At 40.6% G+C, this 25,870-nt stretch overlaps 1 protein-coding gene across 5 annotated transcripts in view; it reads left to right on the top strand.

The window, feature by feature from the left end:
• Positions 1–25,870, top strand: part of Tjp2 (tight junction protein 2) — a 122,062-nt gene that overhangs the window by 41,425 nt on the left and 54,767 nt on the right. Inside the window, exon 1 of one of the 5 annotated variants that reach the window (XM_078047558.1) lies at positions 19,390–19,408. The exons of the other annotated variants lie outside the window; for them this stretch is intronic. The gene's annotated coding sequence lies outside the window, so the exon portion shown is untranslated. Of the gene's footprint in view, positions 1–19,389; positions 19,409–25,870 lie in introns of those variants that run through there. 5 annotated transcript variants of the gene reach the window in all.

Raw genomic sequence — 25,870 nt, 5'->3', positions numbered from 1 at the left:
TACCAGTCTTATCTTTGGTAGGCAGGGGTAAATCTGAGTCTCACAAAGGAAAAATGTCTCAGAATTGAGGGTAGGGGCATCAGGGCTGTGGGGCGGACACAGTGTATGTCTTAAGTTCCATTAAAAGAACTATAGTCTTGTCTTTTACATGTCCAGGTATGGCTGTACTTTAGTTTTAACTGTTTTTGCTACTCGTTTAAGACTAAGCTGGTCAAATTGACCTTGTTCCCTCAGGGGGTCACTCTTGGGAACTTGAGAGCAGCCTCTTAGCTCCTTTAGTGACATCTGCCACTAAAGGAGGGTGGATCAGGGTCTTCTTGACCATGTGGCTTCTCTTGGTCATCTCCAATGACCCTCCTCTTGGCACTGGTTGGCTTTCTGTTCTCCAGGGTCTCATTGATGTCCCTGATTGGGAGGTCATGTGGCCCAGATTCACAAAGCTCTTAAAGAACTCCTCTTGTTCCCTGGGTTTGAGCTGACTCAGAGGTCAAGAGCCAAATGTTGGCTATTTTCTCTTTTTTGGCCCTTTTATTTTCTTGACTTTAGTCTGTAAGCTTTGTTCTTAAACATGCAGCAAGTCAGTTTCAGTGTTAAAGTAAGATTACTGGGTTTTACCTTTAAAAGCTATAACTTTATAGTTATTTACCACTTCTGTTTAATTGGGGTCAGTATTAGTATTGGAAATTAGCCTTACATCATCCTGTCTGTCCTGTAGGTGATGGCCTGTTATCTCAAATTAACTTAGATTGTTATATTAGAAGTTGTACTTCTGTAAGGCACTAAAAGAAAAATAACAGTTAAGGTTTATAGGGAAAATACAAACACTGAAATTAACAAGAGTAAAAACATTTAGTTAGTGTAATAACTATTAACTAAGAAACATAATTTTTGTAATCCCAAAACTTTACTTTAAACTTTAGGTTGAAGAACATCAGCTTGATAAAATGTTCTTTTAAACTTTATAAAGACTTATATACTTGGAAGATATGACAAAGAAGCCAGTAACAGTTCCATGTTTACACTGATGTTCTTATATTAAACATCTTTAGCTTTCAAAGTTTAGAATCTGTAATGTAGCATAATACTCTAAAAGAACAGTTGTTTTTTTTTTAAACTAGAGTTGTACACACCCTAATTCCTTTAAGACTAGTTTCTATGTAAATAGTAAAACTTGACAGACATAAGAAATTTGATGTGGTGTTAAATCTAATTTACTAATTTTTAACTGTAAAATCCAAGATATCAGACAAGTTTCCTGTTGAAGAAAAATCTTAGAAATAATTGGTATGGCATTCTAGACATTTTGTAGAAACCAACACTCTGTTAATTGTCTGACCACTTAGAAAACCTTGTGAGTTAGTAATTTTAAAGGCATCTTTACTCTCATCTGTTTACCTTATTTAAATTGAAATTTTAAAGTAACATGAACTAAAAGGTATTTGGAGCCTTTTATCTTTTAAATTTTAATTTATGAATGCTCATTTATCTATACGCCAAATTTGATAACCATGCACATGGTATGTGGACACAAGCATATATGTAGTCACAAAAACACAATACACCGGTGGGAATTCATACATAAAATAGAAAGGAAACCAAGATCTTGTAGCTGTTTATAGGTAGATCTCCACAGGTAGGAGGCAAAGCTACAGATGTCTATTAAAGCCTCTCTTAGATTTAAATTGTTAGAAATTAAAATAGAGCTTATCAGACTTTCACAGTATGACTTATACAGATTCTTGTATAGTTGGCAATGCTAGGTGTAAAGTATAACAGCCATGGTAGTCACTGAGATTCAGGTGGCCACTTATCCTCAATGACTATCAGATTTATTCCCAACATCACTGTGTCTATGTCCTTTTTTTTTTTTTTTAGGATTTTTGTAAAAGGAGATTCTCCAATGTATTTGAGAGCTAACTTAAAAATTGGCTCTGAATAATGACAGAGTATCAAAACCTCTAAAGTTAGATAAAATAGACTGATCAGAAAAATATTTTTAATGTAGGCAGACAGAATCAAATTGAATTCACCATAAAACCATAAGCTCAAAAACAGAATTAAAAAAAAAAAAGAAAAGAAAAACAGAGTTTGAAATAAAATGACATGGCCATAATTAAAGGAGCATGCAGGACATCTTTATCAGATCACAGTGTACTTTTGGCTCAGATTAGAGACAGTTTGGATATTGAAAGAATGAGAAAGCCCTGAAATTCTTAGGTAAAGATTCCCAGGTAAAGAAGACTTGTATATATGAAATCATTCCATCTTCCCTCCCTGTGCTGTAGTGTTTAGGGAGGGACTTGTTAAGAAAGCAGCATGAGGGGCTGGGGATGTGGCTCAAGTGGTAGCACGCTCGTGCAACCCCGGTTCGATCCTCAGCACCACATACAAACAAAGATGTTGTGTCCGCCGAGAACTAAAAAATAAATATTAAAAATTCTCTCTCTCTCTCTCTCTCTCTCTCTCTCTCCTTTCTCACTCTCAAAAAAAAAATTAAAAAAAAAAAAAAGAAAGAAAGCAGCATAATAGACTACTAAGAGGAGATAAGATAGCCAGCCATCTAGGTCTCACAAGCAGCTTGGATATAAAAGTGACACTTTTTTTTTTTTTTTTCCTTTTGGTCTCTAACCAGTTTTGGGCAATCACCTCTGTAAGCCTTGTAAGACTTGCAAGTTCTGCCAAGCCTTAGAGATAAAAATCTTGGAGATAGAGAAGTTAAGAAGTCAGGGAAGCTCTGTTTTCAGTTTGAGAAGCAAAACTTCATACATAGGGCACTTTAACCATTTTATGGTTATATATGATTTATAAAATGAGTTTCATAAGGTGTATTCTATAGTTTATGTTTCTTCCTGAGACCCTTTTTCATTTCCCTAGTTGGTAATCGGGTTAGGTTGGATGTGGAAAATTATTAGGCATCTCCTTTATCTCAACTGTGGTTTGGTCATCCCCTACTTTTGAGGACAAGGCTCCTCTCTGAACAACAACAACAACAACAACAACAAACCAGAAGGTAACATGGGCATCTGTGTGGAGAACAGTTTCTCTTTGGCTAGGGGATATCTCCCCAATCCCACAGCCTCTAGGGGTCAGCAGTTTCTGCCTTTCCTTTCATGACCTCTGGCGGGGACCTCACTCAGAATGGAGGATACTAACTTCTTGATAACTGTTTTTTAATTTAAAGGAGGACATTTGCCAGCTAGTTGTCCCCTTAAAATTTCTTACATGCTCCCTTTGTCCTTTTGAGGCCTCATACTCACAGGACCATGATTTCATATTATGCTCCTCAATTTGAAGTGGGAGGTAGCCTGTTAGTGCTCTGGGTGATATCTCCACTAGAGAAAATGAATAATTTGGATTCCTGAGCTAGGACAAATGCAGGGTAGTTTTACTCTAGTTGACTGAGACAGATTTTCTGTTTGTTTGTTTGTTTTTTTTTTTCCTATCAGATGAGGGGAGTACAGAAGAAAATATATTTTATGAGAGTCTAGAGAAGATAGTCTAATTTTTAAGCTAGGGGTGCTCTATCTTGAGAATCTCTCATAATGGGTCCCTGTTTAAGAGGCAGACAGTGTGAACAGAACTGGGGTGGAAGCATTGATGAAGAGGGAGAGATTGCTTGGCTCACTGTCTGGGGATTAATGATTCACCTCTTTCCTAAAGACCTCAGATCAGACTGAGATTTCATCTCAGGATCCAAGATCCATTAGGCGAGGGTGCCCTCCACTACTGGGCCAAGTCGGTCAGAAAAAGAGATACAGATAATGGTTGATATTTAGTATTCCTGAGGGCTGTCAGCGTCAGATTTGGGTCATGAGACCTTTGTGCAGCACCAGGAGGTGGCCCTGGCCAGCGCCTTCAGTTGTCTCAAGCCTTCCTCTGTCCTACACACCAAATTTCTCCCACAGAAAAGAAACTGAGCAAATCAGGACCGACATTCCCAACACTGGGTTGAAGGAGGAGCTAACCCACTCACCTCTTGACTTTTGACTGACATTAGGGTGACATCAGACTTTCAAGTCCCCACTGACTTGGAAACTCTAGTTTACCTTGGCCCATGCTGCCCAGTTCTAATTGGATTCCTAACCATACATTCTTACAGATTTGTATGGCTAGGAGGAACTATCGTTATCTCCCAGAGTTTCAGAATCTGGTCACAAAAGTCTCCTCCTTCCAGGAAACTTGTGTTTCTCTTATCCACATTATTTATAAGGGCCTGCATTTCTCCTGCAGTGAACAGGTGATTTTCTAAGGAACAGGACGTATCCTGTCCACAGAGGCCAGGCAGGGCTGTAGGTAAATTGCTTCTTGGAAAAGAAAGCATGTAGGGGTCAGCACAGGTTGCCCATTTGATAGAATTACTAGATGCAACATTTAGTTTTTATAATGTCACAGATGTCCTCATGAGCTGCAGTTAAGAAGTCTAATGCCAGGGGCTGGGGATGTGGCTTAAGCAGTAGCGCGCTCGCCTGGCATGCTTGCGGCCTGGGTTCAATCCTCAGCACCGCATACAAACAAAGATGTTGTGTCTGCCGAAAACTAAAAAATAAATATTAAAAAAATTCTCTTTCTCTCTCTCTTAAAAAAAAAAAAAGAAGTCTAATGCCATTTGATTTTTGTGAAATACCTTTCTTTTGGCATTACCTCTGTGTTTCGTAGAGATCCCTTTATCTGTGTCAGTTAGGGCTTTCTTGGTAAAGTTAGTCAGGACTTTTAAGTACAACATTACATCTTTTAGACCAATATGAGGGATAAATTTGGGGCTAGATAATCATACTAGCAAACACAGAAATACAGATCAAGCCTGCCTGTGTAGGAGGTTAGAAGATTTGTAGGTCTCAAAATGACTCAGAAAAAAGCTTGTGACTCTGACAATCTCTTTTGATAGTTAACAAACATTCCTGTCTGTGAAACTTTCCTTTATAGCCTCCAGCTTTACTTACTTTAGGCCATTTGCCATTTTATTGGAGGAAATTGTCTAAGTCTTGGAGGATTTGGGGGTCAAAGTTCCCGAATTCTGAATTTGGGCCACTGACTTAGGTTATCTGATTTAGATTGTGGCTAGATCTGGGTACTCAGCCTAATAAGGCATTTGTTTTTGAGGTCAGATCTGAGGTGGAAAATTTTGTAATTTTTAATGAGATGACCTAATGGGGAGTCCTGTGGGATGGACTGGTTATCCCTCATGTTGGAGAGATTTGATTGGGGTGGTGGCCGAGATCAAAGCATCCCCTAATGTCGCCCATCACCGGACAGAGTTCTACTGGAGAATGAGAGGGCATCCCCTTCCGCAATTTCAGTGGTGGAGGACCCCCAGGTTCCAGATGACCCAAAAGGCAAGGTCTCAGGTCTCACAGGGTGCCTCTGTGAGAGACTGAAAAGGCTCTTATCTCTCGGAAGAATGAGAAGGCTGGTGTTGCATGCGGGAACAAAATGGCAGAAAGTGGCCTCTGATCTGCAGGTCTGAATACATAAGAGAAGGAAGGAATCGGAGAGCATGCTGTTGGAAGGAGGACACCTCCAACACCAATAAAGGACCCAATGCAGGTCCTTGCTCCATTCATGTGGCAGAAAGATAGCAAAAATCTAGCCCGGAATTGGGGTCAATTTCGGGTTACATACTGACCACTGTTGAGCTATAGTAGACTTGAAGAGTGTGAAGAGCCCCCTTTTATCAGGAGAAAAGAAGGAAAGTGATGGAAGGGAGATGGAAAGAGAAAGGACAGTAGAGTTTTGTTAGGACAGGGAAGGGTAGAGAGCCCCAACCCTGTCCCTGGTTTTGATACCAAATGGAAGCAAATGAAAGTGAATACAAAAAGAAAAAGAAATGGGGACAGTTCTCCACAGCTCAGCGATGCTTTATCAAACAGGGGAGGGGCACATTTTCAAGGGGAAAATGATGACAGGCTACAACAAGGGTCTGAGTTTTATAGGATTTAGCAGGGCCAGGTCATGGGAGGAGTTGGTCAGTTACTTTTGGTGGGCAGGGGGATTTTGGCAGTTCAGGGAGATTGCAACAGGTCAGATTCCTGAGCTCTCTTTTTTCCCTGAGGGTTTTGTAAGTCTCCATTTCCTTCAGTGGTAAAATATACATAATGGAAAAGCCACCGTTTTAACCCTTTTTAAGCGTGTCATTCAATGACACATTAGTACATTCACTATATTGTACAGCCACCACCTCTACGCCTGTTCCAGAGTTGGATGATATTTTATATAACTGTGTTTGTTCCCCTGTGTGATTATCATCTACATGAAAAACTAAAACTTTCCATCATTCTAGAAGGTTCTGTCTTGTCACTTCTATGACTGTTATAACCCCTACCTTCTAAGGAACCTCTCTTCTGACCACTCCCTGGGGAATAGTTTTGCCTGACCTCGGGAGGGCCCATGTAAATCAAATCACCATTTGATGTCTGGCTTCTTTGGCTCAACCAAACCTCTGTGAAATCCATCCACGTTGTTACATGAGATTCAGTAGTTCTTTTTTTTGTTCCACGGATATACATTTACCACAGTTTATCTATTCTTCTATTGGTGGATATTTGGTTGTTTTCAATTTTTTTGCTATTCTGAGTAAAGCTGCTATGAAAGTTGCCTACAGGTTGTTTTGTGAACCTACTGCTTTTGTGTAAGTTCCAAGGAGTAGAATTCCTCTGTCATCTGTGGGGATGTGCGTAACTCCCTTTCTGTAATTTTGAATCCAGCCCTGGGTGTGAATCCTTGGGTCCTGCTGCTTACTTCCTTGAAGTTAGGCGATTTACTTTTTTCTCATATTCAGTTTTCCCAGCTGTAAAATGGGCATCGCATACCCAGGGTTCAGTCAAGAAAACCCACATCATTCTACTTATTTCTAGGCGAGAAAGACTCAGTGTGGAGGATTAGGTGCTTCCTGAACTGTGGAAAGGCTGTCGGATTAAAAACCAAGGGCCCAATGCTGGTTTTAGAATCTGTCCCACAGAGAGGAAGCTGCGGGCCCCCAGGAGCCAAGACCTTCCGTCTTCTCAGCTTCCAGAACCCTGAGGCAGGTGTATTAGCAGGGATCTTGGAGATGGCTCAATGCTGCTTAGAAATCCACCTTGCTGCTACTGTAGGATAAAGAAAAACAAAGGGATTTTTGCTTTTGATTGGCTTCATCCTTCTAGATCTTAAACTTATGCACATTGTTAGTGAAGAAGTTGGAGGCATTTCTTTTAGAAGTACCAGCAAGCCAGAAATGGCCGAAGCCTCCTGAGAGGTGCATAGTCAATTTAATGTATTATTTTCATCATTATTTTGAAGAACACAATGCTGCCGCAGTCACCAGAGTGACCTCTGCAAGGCATGCTCAGAATCCATCCTGTGATGTTGTAATCACCAGTCGTAGTATAGGTGGCAGCTGGCAGAGCTGCTTGCATGTCCGGTGTTTCTTTGGAAGGGCCTCACTTTCTGCATCTGCACTCTGTGATCTAAGTACTTTTCTATAGAAGTAAGCTCGAGAAGTTACAGCTTTTGGGCTGCGGTTCTGTCTCAGTGGTAGAGCATTTGCTTAGCCTGCAGGAGACCCTGGGTTTGATCAGCCAGCACTGCCAAAGGAAAAAAGAGAGAGAGAGAGAGAGAGAGAGAGAGAGAGAGAGAGAGAGAGAGAGAGAGAAGAAAAAGGAAATCACAAATTTCAAGCCTACAATTGAATGTAAAAATAAAAATGAAAGGCAACTTAATTGTAAGAACTGCTTTGATGGATGACTTTATGGAACCTAATGAATTCTTTCTTTTTGAAGTCATTCGAATTTGGTAGTTTTTTTTTTTTAATAAAATGAAAGATTGTTTGTAAGTCTGGTTGATAACTCCCCATATCTTTAACTTCTTTTGTCTTTGACCAATGAAATGGAAAGAGATTAGGTTCTTATCCTAGTTTGTGCCTCAGATCTTCTGCTGACAGATTGCTCTGGTCTACTGAGTCATTTATCAATAGTGTCTGTCCTAAATATTTTAAGTTTGTTTTGCAAAGGATGAGCCATAATGTATTGCTTTAAAGACATTTAAAAATCTTATCAGTTTTGGCATTGTCCTGTCACATGTGGAAAGAACTGAACTTTACTTTAAAGTCAGCAATCCCAACATTGCAAAAAAAAAAAAATCAGTGAATCTTCTCATTCAAATAATTTTACCTATAACTCTGACCTACTTTAACCCTGTATTTGTAATTTCTTTAAAGGGAGTGAGAATCTGGCCGTGTAACACTTTAGACATCTACAGAATTACTTCTGAATACTTCTTGTAGGGAAATTTGAATTGATAAGGAGGGCAGATTTCTAAGTGCAAAGATAGGTCTGACCAGAGATTTTATGTCAGCCACTGGGTTAGCGGTTTGTGGTTATTTGCAGAGCTTGCTTAGATTTTTGAATGTGCTAGAAATATATTGACAGAATCCTTTTTTATCTCTTTTTCTCCAGACTTGGAGTCTGCCAGGGCTAACAATGGATGCCCAAACAGTTTACAGTGTCTGATACAATGAACAAAGAGTTTCAGTGTTTGGCAAGTAGAAAATAGAGCTGGAGGGGAGCTTCTTCTGGGTAGTGACCTAATTCACTTCCTCAGCAAAAATCTTTGGTCTTAAGTATGTACATTATATATATTTGTGTGACAAGGGCCCTGTGCTTGCTAGGCAAGTGTTCTATCACTGAGCTACACTCCCAGCCCTAACTATAATATCTATATTTCTGACCCAGATGTCTATAAATATTTTAGCTAGTAATGTTACAGCTTGAGGAAGCCTTGGGATGTTGTTTTGTATATATTTTATGTATGGTACAAACTTTATTTTTTATAATAACCTTTAAATTAAAAAAAAGTTCTGGCTGGGGACTTACGGAAGGCAGCTGATATTGCATCTTTCTTTTCCTGGGTCCCTGGAACTTCTCCAGTGCTGGGAATTGGTTAATCTCCCACTTATTTTTAAACCATTATCTTTTTTTAAATATTTATTTTTTAGTTTTAGTTGGACACAATACCTTTATTTTATTTCTTTCTTTCTCTGCGGTGCTGAGGATTGAACCCAAGGCCTCGCAGGTACTAGGCAACTGCTCTACCGCTGAGCCACAACCTCAGCCCCTAATCTCCTACTTTTTAAAGATAAATTTCTGTGTAGGCTTTCTCCTGAAAAATGTGGTGAAACCGTATTGGGTTAAAAATGAAATTAGGTGGGGGCTGGGGATGTGGCTCAAGCGGTAATGCGCTGGGTTCGATCCTCAGCACCACATAAAAATATAAAATGAAGATGTTGTGTCCACTGAAAACTGAAAAATAAATATTTAAAAAAAATGAAATTAGGTGGGGAGCATATTAGTGTTTGCCTCAGTCTTGGGGAGGCTGAGGCAGAAGGATCCCTTGAGCCCAAGAGATCCCAGCCTGGGCAACCTAGTGAGATTCCCATCTCAAAATATATATGTAGAAACTGACAGTAGAAGGAGACAGACACTGTTGCCTTATATACATGTATGATTACACTACTGGTGTTACTCTGCACCATGTACAGCCAGAGGAATGAGAAGTTGTGCTCCATTTGTGTGGAATGTGTCAAAATACATTCTACTGTCATGAATGACTAATTAGAACAAATTAGAAAATTCAAAAATATAAACTAAAAACAAAAAGAATACAAGTAAAAGAAATTGATTTGAGCATTGCTAAATTTCAAAATATCATGTTCATGGCTTACTTTGTCCAGAACATACTTTTGCTTCTTATTGTTAACTACAGTGAGAATCTCTGTGGTCAGTGTGCATTGCTTGGAAGAGTCCTTCTTGCCTGTTAATAGAACCTGAGCAAAGCAGCATACACATGTCTATGAGAGGCAAATTGTGTTTGGCTTACTAGTAAGCCCTAAGTAACAATTGCATTTGTTGTTCTGAATCATATTTGAGAGCGATTGGATGATTAAATATAAATGGTGACCTGACTGGATTGTTTCCCAGGACTGAACTCTCCCCAAAACAAGACAAACAAAAAACCCCCCACACTTATCTATTACCCCAGTTACCAGACTTACTCTTTGGGCTTCATATTTAGGATAATGATTTATGCAGTAAAGGGTCCCAGAAACTGGGTTACTGTCATTTCTGTCTCTTGGTCTCATCTGTTTCAACTTGAATATATTGGTGACATCAGAGGAGTCTGCTACATTGTCTTTGAACAATATAAGCAGCAGAAATATTTTGATTGGAAAGAGCTTAATCCTAATGGATGCTTGGAAAGAGTGAAGTGCAAAAATACCCTCAGTTAGATAAAAACTTCAGTGCACATGTTTAAACTTTCAGAAGAGCAGGGTGTTTTCAGAGAGGGTCTAAACCTGCAGATTAAGTTCTGCCTAGTGTTGGGTGAGGCATGGCTTTTAACATGGGGGTGTAGATTGTGGAATCCCAAGGGCACATCTGGTGGTTTGCATTCCTAGGCTAGACTTGGAATAGTTGCTCAGTCAATGCTTTTAGTTCTGTGTTTGACATAGTTCTTATACACTGTGTCTTTCCTAATACCTGTGTTGATACTACTAACAAATGTTGTTATTTATCTACTTTGAGGATTACCAGAAGTAAGATTTTGGTCTCAGTCTGGCTTCCCATGCACTATGAGATCAGGAGCTGTGAACACTTTCAGATTTTTAGTTTAGGTAAAAATGTAACAGGAGAAGTCTCATTGCTACCAAAACCAAGTGTAGTTCACTTTGAGTTGATCTGACTTTTGGATTATGTATCAAGATTTTCCTCTTATTAATTAAATCAAAGACAAACAGGCAAATGAAAACACAGCAGGATTATCCCCAAATAATGACTGGATGCCAAGGACAGATGTGATAGTTCTTGAGGATAGAAATGGAAATGAGGTAAAGGAAATCAGGAATGGAGAAGGGCAAGTCCTTTTCAGTGCCCCCATGAGCACCTTGCGGATAAGGAGCCATGTCTTGGTGAATGGACACCTGCAGTCTGTCCTTCATGACTGGTTTTGTATGAACACAGGTTAGGGCTTGGCAAACTACCGAAGACTGTGTTGTTTGTTTATTTCTTTTTCCCCTGTTCATTAGTTAAAGAACCATTCTTATATTTTCAAAAAGTTCCTTTTTTGAGGTGATGGGTACTGGGAATTGAACCCAAAGGTGCTTTACCACTGAGCTGCAACCTCAGTCCTTTTTATTTTTTATTCTGAGCTATGTACGGTCTTGCTGAACCTGGCCTTGGACTTGCAGTCCTCCTGCCTCAGGCTCCTTTGTTGCTGGGATTACAGGCATAAGCCTCCAAACCTGGCTAGATAGTTACATTTTAATGGCTACATAAGAACCTATGTTAGGTTTCCCTTATCCACATTTTGCCTTCTGTGGTTTCAGTTACCTGTCAAGTGAAGTCTAAAAATATTAAATGAAAAATTCTGGTTTAAACAATTCATTAGTTTTAAATAGCATTTATTATATTGTTATAATTGTTATTGTTGTTTGTTGAAATTGTTCTTTTTTTTTTTTTTAGTTATTGTGTTTTATCTCTTCCCATGCCTAATTTATAAATCAAACATTATCATAGGTGTGTCTATATAGGAAAAAATCCTAGTGTATATAGGGGTTTGATACTACCTGTGGTTTCAGGCATCCACTAAGATGTCTTGAAGTGTTTTTCCTGAGGGCTAAGAGGGACTGCTGTATACAATTATCCTCAGTTTTCCTCCTTGGCTCACACAGCCTAGAATCTTCACCCTCTGGTGCCTGAGGAGGTGTTGGCAGGTCCCCAGCGGAGTTTTCAACAGCAGGGTGCTTGGTTTCTCACCGGCTCCTTGGCGACCTGGGCAGAGTGGGCCTGGACGCTGGCTGAGGGGAGATGCTGGTTGCGTGTGGACACTCTTGTCTGTGGCCCCTCTTGGCTGTGGAGAGGCATTGGGCCTGAGTGCTGCAGCTTATGTGTTTGGGGGCAGAAAAGTGATCAGGTAACAGGGGCTCCTTGAGAGCATGGAGAGTCCTCAGGGTTGTGTTGGAAAGTGTGGCGAAAAGTCTACCTCAAAGCACATTTTGTTTTTAGGATATGGAAGGGCCTTAAAACTGAAATGTCCCCTGATGATCGTTAGGTTTTGGATGTTGTTGTTTCTCTGAATTTCAGCTTTAGGACATATGCTATGTTGCATTTCTAAGTTGTTGGCTGTTCATTTCTAAACATTTTATTATTTCCTGTCAGAGGAAACTTCAGAGTAATAATGAGGCATTGGGGTGGGTTCATTCTCTTAAAGAAATGTAGAGTAGAGGAGGAGTTAGTGATGCTCCTCCCACTCAGCAGATGGGGGAGGGCTTTGGGCTGACACCTCTTGGGCAGGTACCCCGGCCCTGTGAACTGTCATTATTCTCTGTACATCCCACAGCAAACCTCATTTGAAGGTAGGGGCTTTGTCATGTCGTTGGGTCTTTATTTTCAAAGCCCGTTGTGTAGTAGGTAGGTGAACATTAAATGTAGGCAATCTACATTTTTAAAATCTTATATCAAACTTGTGTCACTATTGATTGTCCTTTTTAGAGCAAGGCTTATATAAATAGTGGAAAGAACGCTCATCTGTGTGGTACCAACATATAAAAGCTCCATGTAAGATTCTTGCTCGATCCTCATAAGAATCCTGTGAGATGGGTATTGTCACTGGGATGCCCATCAGATTTTTTTTTTTTTTTTTTTTGGTAGCAGGAATTGGATTCAGGGGCACTTGACCACTGAGCCACATCCCCAGTCCTCTTTTGTATTTTATTTAGAGACAGGGTCTCACTGAGTTGCTTAATGCCTCGCTTTTTCTGAAGCTGGCTTTGAACTCGCTATCCTTCTGCCTTAGCCTCCTGAGCTGCTGGGATTTCAGGTGTGTGACACCATGTCAGGCTAGAGAACTGCTTGATCAGACAGTGGTTAGTGTCAAACTCTGGACTGGAACTACTTTCCTATGAGCAGCTGGAGAAAGCTTGATGTGCCATTGTTGTCTATCCTTTGTCCCTAAGGGGAAGCAGAAGCCTTCCATCATGGTGAATATACAAGTCTTTACCTGAGTTATTCTTTAAGTGGAGGGGTATTGGTAGTTGTCGGCCTCCTTCAGCTGAGCAGCTCTTGATGATGTAGTTCATTCCCTCAGTACTTTGTCTTACTCAGGTGTGTGCGTCTGTATCTCAGAATAGCTAGTAGATGTTTCTCTTGCATAGTCTGATGTACTTTCTTATCCACTCCTCAATAGCATAGTGCAAGGGACTTTGGAACTTGGTACAGCAATTGTAGCTCACATTGGTCTTTCCCTACAGTAACTAGGGGATCTTGGCTGGTGCTTAAACCCATGGACAGGGCTGTTGGCCTCAGTGGCCTTGAGAAAGCCATCACTGCCCTTGTGTCTAGTACCCTGCTGTCAACCTAGACTTATGTTTCTTCCCTGGTTTTCAGCAGAATGAGGAATTCTGACTAAAAAATGTAAAAGTAACAAATCCTCTTGTGCCTTTGATCTACCTCCAGTTTATTTTGCTCACAGATGGAGACCAGGATCCTTCCTGAGATCTCAGTCTACTAGGGCATCACATCTGCCCAGCTAGGGCGGTCTTTGCCTGTCTTACCTCAGGGGCCACATTCTTTGCTTCCACAGGGGCCCTAAATATGAAAACATCCGCCATGTCCCTGATGAGGCCAGTTCCTCTTATTTTAGATTGTTCTGTGCTTTCCCTTCCAAGCCTTTATTGAAGTTTTAGTTTGACAGTTGCCGATTGGTTAGATTGCTCCCTATTTTACCTCTGATCTCCATTGGCCTGTGAGCTCTATGAAGGTAGGGCCCATGTTTTATTGCAGATGTTCCTCAGCTGACAGGGGTCACATCTGCATAAACTGATTCTAAGTTGAAAATACCCTGAATCAAAAAAAAAAAAAATGCACATAATGCGTGTAATCTCCTGAGCATTGTAGCTTTGCAACCCAACATACTGTAGAGTGCCCTTGTGGGTCCTTGAGATCACCCGGCTGACTGGGAGTTACTATCCTCCACATCGATGCCCTGGGGAAAGATCACAAGTGTGGTTTCTGTGAATGCTTGTTGCTTTTGCATCATCGTACCTTCCACACAGTGTGCCAATCACTGAAGCCATGATTTTTGCAAAAAAAGAGAAGTTTATTCACAAAGCACCAGTTGTTAAGAGAGAAGCCTCAAATCTGCCTCCCTGGTGATAGGGTTGAGGGTTAAAGAAGCAAGAGTGCCTGAAGGGTGGAAGAGGAGGTGAGGAGAGTCAAGGAAAAGGGAAGGAACTGGAGCAAAAACTACATGGCTCCTCATAGGATGTGTGTCCACAAAAGGGCAGCATCAGGGTGACCCAAGGGTGTAATTTCGGTCCTCTGATGTCAAAAGGTCACCTGTCAGACACCTGTAAAGTGAAGGGCCAAGTGAAGGGTGGGTAGCTTCATCTGGTTTGAGCTAGACCAGGCTCTCTTTAGAATCCTGCAAAACAAGTGAAACCATACTGACCATGCATTCCTCAGAGAAACTGTCTGTGAGAAAGCTAAAGAGGTCTATTTATTGTTTAGTAAGCAGCTTCCAAAATCAGTGATGAAAGAAGGTGACTGGAATCAAGTGAAGCTCAAGGGTTTGCTCAGACTTTCCTCATTTTAAAGCTAAAAGATCCTTAAGTTGAGACCATCTAATCTCCAAGAACAGCAGAAGCTTGCTAGGGTGTTGATTGATTGTATACGTTTGTGTTATGTTAATGAGCATTTTGTGTTTATGTTCATTACAAAAACTTAAAGCATAATTTTCAGCTTTTATTTTTTCCTCACTATTTGTAAATTGACCTTGGCTAGTGTAAAAGCTACAGTGGAGGGTTTTTATTGTAGTTATTAAAGTCCATTTTTTTTTTTTAAAGAGAGAGTGAGAGAGGAGAGAGAGGAGAGAGAGAGAGAGAATTTTTAATATTTATTTTTTTTAGTTCTCGGCGGACACAACATCTTTGTTGGTATGTGGTGCTGAGGATCGAACCCGGGCCGCACGCATGCCAGGCGAGCGCGCTACCGCTTGAGCCACATCCCCAGCCCTTAAAGTCCATTTTTTGTTTTTTCTAAATTACATTTTGAAATTTTAAATTTGAGGGGAAGTGCCATCTCTCCCTTTTAATTTCTGCACCACTGCACCACCTAGTGGATTGTACTTGTTACAACCATCGGTCGGCTGATTTCCTGTTAATCACAGATTCCGCAAAAGGGAGAAAAGCCTCTTCATGCTTCAAGATCATGGGCTCTCTCTTTTTTTTTTTCTTCTCTCTCTCTCTGTGCCACAGCCTTTTTTTTTTTTTTTTGAAACAGGGTCTCATTAAGTTGCTAAGGGTGGCTTTGAACTTGCACTCGTCTTGCCTCAGCCTTCTGAGTCACTGGGATTACAGGGATGTGCACCACCGTGCCCAGCTTCATGTACTCTTTCGGTCTGTGATTTTTCTTACTGGGCTCGGACGATTTTTTTGAGAGGAGCTCAGTACTGTGTAATTAAAAAAAAATTTTAAATGTCTGTCCCTATCTGAAATTTCCCATGTTGGAAAATAATGCAGACTATCAATTCAGTTTATGTAATAATGGCATGCATGAGACTAGATCAGAGAATGAGGTCTTTTTCTAAACAAGGCTTTTTAAACATCTGAACTTTTTATTTCTTTAAGTTTTGTCATGAGAAGGAAAAATTAAGAGAAGCCTAACTTTTTATATAACTTGCTTCAATTTTATTTACTGTGTTTTCTTAAGTCATGATCATTAGCAAGCCTTGTCGACTTGCAGTTTTGTTCCTTTGAGTAGCTTGGCTCTGGCTCCCACATTTCATCCATAGGGAAGGTTAACAGGAAACCTCACCTTTCCCCTTCCTGTCTCTGGTCTTTGCTGCCCTCTCCCTTTATTGGATTGTGTTCCAGAATGACCAGTGGTTCTTTGTTTTTCTCTCTTGATTTTCTAATGAGTGTTAGTAGGAACTCATTCTTGTACAGTGCATCCCACAGAACAAACACCACATTAAGTTTATGATAGTTTAAATATTTAAAAAATACAGTTGAAATCTGCCTCTCTTTTAATCTTACCCATAGACAAATAGTTGTTGTTGATTTTGATATCAGAGATTAAACCCCAGGGACTTAACCACTGAGCTACACCCCCAGCCTCCCCAGTTTTTATAGTTTAGTTTGAAACAGCATCTTGCTAAGTTGCTTAGGGCCTTGCTAAGTTGCTGAGGCTAGCCTTAAATTTGTGATTCTCCTGTGTCAGCCTCCCAAGCCACTGGGATTACAGGCATGCACTAGTGCACCTGGCCAGATTAATGGTTTAAAATTTAAAATTGTTTAAATTTGTATTTTCAAAGCATCATTTGCTAAGTTTTATTAACATTCATGCATGAGAAGTTTACAATCTTTATTGTTTTCTTGCAGCAAGAAAATTTAAGATTACTCAAAGGATTCTTTTTTTTTAATTTAAAAAATTTAAATATTTATTTATTTACTTTTAGTTGTAATTGGACACAATACCTTTGTTTTTATTTATTTTTATGTGGTGCTAAGAATCAAATCCAGGGCCTCACACGTGCTAGGTGAGCTCTCTACCGCTGAACCACAACCCCAGCCCCTCAAAGGATTCTTAAGCACTGTTTCTGTAAACAAGTAATCTTTTTTTCATTTTCAAAATAGCATGAAACACATGGCATTTGGCTTATGGCTGCCATGATCTAAATTGCTAAAACCTCTCTTTAAAAGTAGGGATGTCTTACTGGGCGTGGTAGCACAAAGCCTGTAACCCCAGCAACTCAGGAGAATGATTGAAAGTTCAAGGCCAGCTTCAATTATTTATTTATTTATTTATTTATTTATTTATTTATATTGGTACTCTTTTTTTTTGCATTTTTAATTGGTTATTCAAAACATTACAAAGATTGCAGAATCACATCGATTACACATCCACATTTTTACATAATGCCATAATAGTAACTGTTGTATTCTTCTACCTTTCCTATCCTCTACTATCCCCCTCCCCTCCCCTCCCATCTTCTCTCTCTACCCCATCTACTGTAATTCATTACTCTCCTTATTTTTTCCCATTCCCCTCACAACCTCTTATATGTAATTTTGTATAACAATGAGGGTCTCCTTCCATTTCCATGCAATTTCCCTTTTCTCTCCCTTTCCCTCCCACCTCATGACTCTATTTAATGTTAATCTTTTCCTCCTGCTCTTCCTCCCTGCTCTGTTCTTAGTTGCTCTCATTATATCAAAGAAGACATTTGGCATTTGTTTTTTAGGGATTGGCTAGCTTCACTTAGCATAATCTGCTCTAGTGCCATCCATTTCCCTGCAAAATTCCATGATTTTGTCATTTCTTAGTGCTGCGTAGTATTCCATTGTGTATAAATGCCACATTTTTTTTTATCCATTCATCTATTGAAGGGCATCTGGGTTGGTTCCACAGTCTAGCTATTGTGAATTGTGCTGCTATGAACATCGATGTGGCAGTATCCCTGTAGTACGCTCTTTTAAGGTCTTCAGGGAATAGTCCGAGAAGGGCAATAGCTGGGTCAAATGGTGGTTCCATTCCCACCTTTCCCAAGAATCTCCATACTGCTTTCCATATTGGCCGCACCAATTTGCAGTCCCACCAGCAATGTACAAGAGTACCCTTTTCCCCACATCCTCGCCAGCACTTGTTGTTGTTTTACTTCATAATGGCTGCCAATCTTACTGGAGTGAGATGGTATCTCAGGGTGGTTTTGATTTGCATTTCTCTGACTGCTAGAGATGGTGAGCATTTTTTCATGTACTTGTTGATTGATTGTATGTCCTCCTCTGAGAAGTGTCTGTTCAGGTCTTTGGCCCATTTGTTGATTGGGTTATTTGTTTTCTTATTGTTTAATTTTTTGAGTTCTTTGTATACTCTGGATATTAGGGCTCTATCTGAGGTGTGAGGGGTAAAAATTTGTTCCCAGGATGTAGGCTCCCTATTTACCTCTCTTATTGTTTCTCTTGCTGAGAAAAAACTTTTTAGTTTAAGTAAGTCCCATTTGTTGATTCTTGTTATTAACTCTTGTGCTGTGGGTGTCCTATTAAGGAATTTGGAGCCTGACCCCACAATATGTAGATCAGAGCCAACCTTCTATCAGACACATAGTCTCTGATTTGATATCAAGGTCCTTGATCCATTTTGAGTTGACTTTTGTGCATGGCGAGAGGAGGGAATTCAGTTTCATTTTGTTGCATATGGATTTCCAGTAGCTTCAATAATTTAGCAAGACCCTGTCTCAAAATAAATAGAGCTGGGTTGTAGCTCAATGGTAAAGTGCTCCTGGGTTCAATCCTCAGTAACACCACCTCCCCTTAAAAAAACAGGATATCTTTTAAAAGATATAAAGGGTATAAAAGATGTAAATAAGTGTTATTCTCTTTAATCCAGATTTAACTAAATGCGCTGTATGTCAGCAGTGTTTGCCATAGTTTGCATTGTATTAGCAAAAAATTAGGAATTGCTGGGCTGGGGTTGTGGCTCAGTGGTAGATCACTTGCCTAGCACATGGGAGGCACTGGGTTTGATCCTCAGTGCCATGTAAAAATAAATAAAATAAAGGAATTATGTCCATCTACAACTAAAAATTTAAAAAAATTCAGAACTGGGCTGTGGTCGTGCTCAGAGGTAAAGCACTCGCCTAGCATGTGTGAGGCATTGGGTTCGATCCTCAGCACCACATAAAAATAAAATGAAGATATTGTGTCTACCTAAAACTAAAGTAAATAAATAAATGTTTTTTAAAAATTCAGAACTGCTTAAATAACTGCTAGGGTTATGGCGAATAAGTTATATTTTAAATATGCCTCTTTACAAATTTAATTAAAATTAAAGGATGTCAAACATTTGATTCTTCAGTTGCAGTAGCCACATGTCAAATGCTCAGTGGCCATATGTGGTTTGTGTGTTGGACAGCACATTATAGGATATTGTTGGGCCAGAAGTTTTATGGGAGAGGACTGCCAGCTGGGTGCTTCTCAAACATTAATGTGCATATTCTACACATGGGCTCAACATGAGATTCTGCATGCCTAACAAGCTCCCGGCTGTGGGTGATGTGGTGCCTAAGGGGGAATTTCTTTTGGTTCCAGCATTTCCTCCTCAGTTCCAAAAGGAAAGGCCTGTCTTTGGAGCTCAGGCCTCTGTACTTAGACTCAATGGCTTTGAGGGATTAACTGGGCTCACTGGGATACAGCAGAAACATCTGTCTCTTTTCTGTGTGAGCATCTTCTGATGGAGTTGTAAGTCTGGGAGGTCAATTTTTTTTTTTTTTTTTTTTGAGAGTGAGAGAGAATTTTTAATATTTATTTTTTAGTTCTCGGCGGACACAACATCTTTGTTGGTATGTGGTGCTGAGGATTGAACCTGGGCCGCACGCATGCCAGGTGAGCACGCTACCGCTTGAGCCACATCCCAAAGTTGACTTCGTGTATGTCACATGCTTGCAGCATTCAACCGAGCAACTCTAATATTTGTTTTTCTTTTCTTTTGGGTATTGAACCCCCTGGGCACTTTACCACTGAGCCACACCCCTGGACCTTTTTATTTTTATTTTGAGACAAGGTCTTGCTAAGTTGCTTAGAGCCTTGCTAAGTTGCTGAGGCTGGCTTTGAACTTGTCATCTTCCTGCCTCAGCCTCCAGAGTTGCTGGGATTATAGAGGTACATCACCACCACGCCTTGCTAATAATTGGTTTTCTAACCTGCCTTTTGACAAAGCAGTTTATAATTTTCTTTATCTTGGTACCAATTATTGGGTGATGGTTTGTATACATGTCCCCCTCCCTTCCCAAGTGAAACTATGTTTTAGTGTAATACGGGCTGAGTCAGTTATAAAATCACAGGGTAAACAGGGCTCTGTCTTTGTTGCCAAATTAGCACCTTAGTTTTTGGCTTTATTAATGGCTTCTTTATAATTACAAGTAAGAATGGTCTGTTTAAATTATACCTAGAGCTTAGTGTGCCAGGACTGTGAACATAGAGGTCTTAAGTGTCATTACCTGCTGATTGTGTTTATGTGCCTCGCATCTTGCTAAAATCAGACTCAAACCCATTGGAATCCAAATTAGACCAGTTCCTTTTGAACTAGGGGGCCTTGCCCTTGCTTATCTCCTCTTTTTCTCTACCCCACATTTTTTTTTCCTTATTTCAATTTTTTAAATTAGCTACACATGCCATTACAATGATCTTGGCAATTCATACATTTGAATCAATTGCTCTACCCCACATTTTTTAATTTTAATTTTAATTTTTAGGGCTGTGGGTCCAACCCAAGTGTGTGCTAGGTTTGTGTTTGACCACTGAGCTACATCCCTAGCTCCAAGCCTTTATATGTGAAAAAAGGGAGGAATCTTATAGGGATTTTAAAAGATTAGCAGGCACTAGCCATGAAACAGTTGGCACAGCATCTGGCATGTTGTTAAAGTAAGTGATGATGTGTCTCAGGCCTTCTTGTTTTACATGTATGTTCACAAAGGCCCATCAATTGGGGAACTTGGGACTGTGTACCTAAAACTGGCTATTGAAACAGCCAGAAATAAAATCTGGCCTGACTCCCTGTACCCTTTCCTTACTAAGCCACTGCATAAGAATTACTGAGCTGGGTTATTGGACCCAGGCTGGCTGCTTAGAAATAGCCATCAAGTTGGTTAAGAAGTTCTGAGTTGTCAGAGTGATTGAATCCATGGCTGCTCTTGTCCATAAGCACCAACAACCATGGTATTTTTTGGCCATTGACCTGTCACCATTGGATTTGGAAGGGCACTGTAGGTGTGTAGTAGAAGAGGCAAATTCAAGGAAAGAGTTTCCCGGGTTAGAATGTGTCCTCAGCTTCCTTTTACTTGTCAGATCTCCATCAAGTTCCTTTACCTCTCTGGCTTAAGTCTCTTTTCTGTAAAACAAGTCTAATAATTATGATATTGATAAAGGCCAAAATTGATTGAGCATTTACAAATCTGTGCCAGGCACAACCTCGAATTCTGTGCATGCATTAATATGTTTAAATTCTCATAAAAACCCTAAAAGGGGGGCCTTATTACTGCCTATGCTTTATGGATCCAGGAAACTGAGGGAAGGAGAAGTTAAGTAACTTGCTCAAAGTAAATGGTAGAGCACGGAGTTGAATCCCTACTTTCCGACTACAGCATCTATGATACGTTTTTTTAAAAAGTGGCTTTAGGAGCTGGGGTTGTAGCTCAGTGGTAGAGCACTTGCATAGCATGTGTGAGGCTCTGGATTTGATTCTCAGCACCACATAAATAGATTCATTGAGATATAATTTACATCAAGTGTGCAATCAGTGTTGGTTTTTTGTTGTTGTTTTCTTTTTTGGTGCTAGGGATTGAATCCATGGCTGTGTACATGTGAGGCAAGCACTCTACCGTATTTCCACTTAGTGGTTTTCACCGATTTCCCACTGAGTTGCTCAGCTGTCCCATACAAGGAAGCCCATACCCATCAGTCATTCCCCATTTGCTCCCAAGTCTCTACAGCTCTGGGCAACCACTCTTTTCAGTCTATTTGGATTTGTCTCTTCTGGACATTTCACATCCATCAAATCATGCTATGTTTATCCTTTTGCATATGACTTCTTTTACTTACAAGTCAGAATCCAACCATATTGTAGAGTGTATTAGTACTTCATTCTTTTTTAAAAATATTTTTCTTAGTCATAGATGGGCATAATACCTTTATCTTATTTGTTTTTATGTGATGTTAAGGGTCAAACCCAGTGCCTCACATGTGCTAGGCAAGTGCTCTACCACTGAGCCATAACCCCAGCCCCAGTACTTCATTCTTTTTTGTGATTGAATAATAATCTGTTGTGTGGATAACTCACATTTTGTTTACCCTGTCATCAATTGATGAACATTTGAGATGTTTCCACTGTTTTGTTATTATAAATAATGCCACCAAGAATGTCATTTGTGTACAAATCTTTGTGTGAACACATATTTTCCCTTCTCATGGGTTCCACAATGTGTTCTTAGTGCTCTTCTGAGAGAGCAAACAGACCCTTCTTATTTGGGAGTGGACCTTACCCGGCTGCTGCAGTATTCATGATGGAAACCTTTATCAACACTCCTTCTGTGGGGTGGGCGTAGAGTGGGGCTCAGGGCAACAGCTCTTTATTTTTTCCTCCCCTTTCTAATAGGGGAGGGAATTCGAGCCCCAACTGACAGGAGGCAGCTGAGCCTTACCAAGTGTACTGCTCCAGGGCCCAGAGCTTGGAGGGCATGTAGGGAGCTTAGAGCCAGGGATGTGTGCTGGCCTACAAGCTCATAGCACCATGTTTATGGCTAGCATTGTGGGGGGATTTATGACCTCCCCACTTCCCCCTTGAAGGTGTACCAGGCTGGATTTTACAAAATGCTTTCATGGTAATGTCCTCCTTTCACTTTGTGAAATGACTGATGATATTCTTGATTGCCTGTGGCAATGGAATTGAGTGGGCCTCTAGCTCACGGCCAGGTTGAGGAGCACAGTCTTTTTGAAAATTGGTGCATTATAATTGTGTCTGACAGTGGGATTTGTTGTTACGTATCTGTGCGTGCATACAATAAGGAGCAGTCTTGGCTGGAAGCTTGTTCTTGGAGTCTCTTGTTCTTTGCATTTTATTTTAGCACACTTGCTTTCAAAATTACACATTGTAACCCCTCCCTCCCCCACACTCACACACAGTCTGCTGTCATCCTCTCCCAATTTATTATTTGCTTAAATGTATGCTGAAAATTTACCCTTGGTAAAGAGGGCAATGGGATCCAAAAAACAAAAGTGAAGTAACTCTGGCACTCTCAGCCCTCTGTCCGGGTTCTAGCCTCACTCGAGTCACCTGTCTGGAAACCCCTCTGTAAACTTCTATACGTATCTTTTTTTTTTTTTTTTTCCTTTAAACTTGATTGTGCCCAGGCTGTGTCCATTGTGAGGCGTGTGCTGCAGGCACACTGTGTGTACCAGTTTTAACTGTTCACGTGGTCAAGACTCACCATAATGGGTTGTGATAGCAGCGTAAGGATCCCTGACAACCTCCCGATCACATTTGGAGGCGAAGCACTTGTGGGAAGTGGAGTGAACCTTGACAGGGTTTGATTTCTAAAGCAAACATTGCATAAGTAGTTGTTTAGTTCTCTGGCAACAAATTTATTGCTTTCAGGAAGGGTTCAACTTTCCAGAGACTGGGTAAGCACCCTGAAACCAAGGACTTGTTTTATAATGTTAAAAATTAGGTGTTTTAGGAAGAAAAATAGTTGAGCTCATTTTCTGCCTTCTGTGGGAAAAAGAAGTTCCTGCTTATTTATTTGATAGGTATTTTAAAATTGTATCCAGTGAGCAGATTTTTTTAAAAAATATTTTTTAGCTGTCAGTGAATTTATTTATTTATTTATTTGGTGACTCTGAGGATTGAACCCAGGGCCTCACGCAGGCCAGGCAAGTGCTCTAACACTGAGCCACAACTCCAGCTCAGTGAGCAGAGTTTTGACTAAATTACAAGACTGGTTTCTTGGGGGGGGGGAGGGAACCGAAAAAGTCCCAGTTCCAACTAGAGGTAGGTGGGCTATGGCTTGCCCACCCACCCTAGGCTTGCTGTTTATTTACACTCTTCTAAGGATTTTAGTTGGTTTCTAAAATGATAAACCAGACATATAGAAAAACACCAGAGTGAAACTTGACGCAGAAAACTGCCGGCCACTTGTTGGATGACGTCCTCTCAAGGATTCCTATGTACAGATTGGAGCCTGCTGGGAACCTCAGTGATTTCAATTAATGCTCCTCTCTCTGGCTTTCTTTTTTTTCTTCAGTATTTGGGATCAACCACAGGGCCTTGCACATGTTAGGCAAACACACAACCACTGAGGTATATTCCCGGCCCTTATTTTTATTTTAGTTTGAGACAAGGGCTTGCTAAGTTATTGAGGCTAGGCTAGCCTTGAATGTGCAGTCCTCCTGCCTCAGCCTCCTTTGTTGTGGATTAGAGTTGTGTGCAGTTGTGCCGGCCTTTTTTTTTTTTTTTTTTTGGAGCTGGAATGGAACCCAGGACCTTGTACCACTGAGCCAGACTTCTAGCCCTCTTCTGTCTTTCTTGCCTTTCTCCTCCCTCTTTCCTTTTTTTGTTTCCTTCCTTTCTTCTAGTGATTCACTGGAAGGAACATTTGTTAAGTGCTTAGTGCAGGGAAAGCACATGCCATATTCTGATGCGGTGACTTGTGTAAAATTTCCTGTCTGTAAAATGGGGACAGTCATAGCTAACCACAGGGGTGTGTCATTCATTGGAAAATCACAGGAGCTCAGGTGTGGTGCCCTGCTGACTGAAACTGACTTCTTTCCCTTCCCATCACATAACTGTCACGTTGCCGTGACCTGGGTGGGCATGTGTTTTAGTGCCCCCAACCTGTGGACCGAGGTGTTTCAGCATGTCGAGCCACACCGAGAATGTGGCTCACTCTCCAGCCCCACCAGGTACTTGCAGTATTTGCACCCACCTTGTAGATTGTTGCTCCTGGCTTTGAGGATGCCATTCTCTCCATGTTCAGTGTCCATGAACATGTTCAGTGTCCACCTACCTTCACATTAATCATCCTTCAGCATGGAACTCACATAGGACACGAGGGAGAAGATACCTCCCTGCGGTGGTGTGCACCTCTCTCCTCCCCAGACCTCCCACGCCCAGTTAATAACTCACGCCTTTGCAGTTGCGATATTTTATATACTTGCTAGTCACCCATCACTCATCCTGCCCCAGCCCACATGGCCTGTTTTCTTTCAAGTAGGTACTAAAATTTGTTTCCTATTACAGAGTCTTTGCACTGTGCTGTTTTGTCCCAGTCCTACTCATTACTTTAAACCTCATCTCAATGCCCCTTCCTCACCAAAAGCCTCCCTTGGCCACCTGACTATATCAGGTGCTGCCTCTTGGGGAGCTTCCTGAGGGCATCATTGTACATTTTGATTTTCATTTGACCTTTTAACACATTGCATTTGGTAAACATTGGTTGAATGAATGAGTAAAGAATTAGTGGTGGCCTATTTGCACACCCTTATTCATAGCAGCATCATTCATGGTAGCCAAGGAGTGGAAACAATCCAAGTTTCATTGTTGGGTGAATGAATAAACAAGATGTGCCATATGCATACAGTGGAATATTATTCAGCCTTTAAAAGGAAGGAAATTCTGATTCATCTTCAACTTGGATGAATCTTTAGATTGTTATACTAAGTGAAGTATGCCAGTTAACAGAAGGACAAATACTCTGTGATTCCACTTAAGTGAGATATCTAATGTAGTAGAATCATAGAATCAAAAAGTAGAATGGTAGTTGCCAGGAGTTGTTGAATAGGTACAGAATTTCAGTTTTGCAAGGTAAAAAAGTTTGCAAAAGATTTCGTTGCACAAATGTGTGAATACATGACGTCTTAGTCCATTCCTGCTGCTGTAACAAAATACCTAAAACTGAATTGGTTATGAAGAACAGAAATATTATTTCCTCACAGATTTGGAGACTGAGAAGTGCAAGATCAAGGTGCCAGCAGTGTCCGATTAGGGCTGCTTTCTGTTTCCAAGACAGCACTTTATTGCTGGATTCTCACGTGACAGAAGAGGTGGAAGAGGCAAATGTTGCATCTTCACATAATAGAAGACAGATGGGTTTTATAAGGGCCCAGCTAGTTCTCTGGAGCCGTCTTGACTTAGTTACCTCCTGAAGGATTTACCTCTTAATGCTTTTATACTGAGCCTTTGGTTCCGGTGTATGAATTTTAAGGGATGCGCCTGCATTCAAATCAGTTGCCGAACTGTATCCATAGAAATGGCTCAGATGATAAATTTGGTTTTGTGTTTTTTAGTACAATTAA

Source organism: Ictidomys tridecemlineatus, chromosome 4 (genome assembly GCF_052094955.1).
Source record: "Ictidomys tridecemlineatus isolate mIctTri1 chromosome 4, mIctTri1.hap1, whole genome shotgun sequence".
NCBI lineage: Eukaryota > Metazoa > Chordata > Mammalia > Rodentia > Sciuridae > Ictidomys > Ictidomys tridecemlineatus.
The sequence above is the reverse complement of the archived record's forward strand: the minus strand, read 5'-3'. Positions and strand labels throughout refer to the sequence as shown.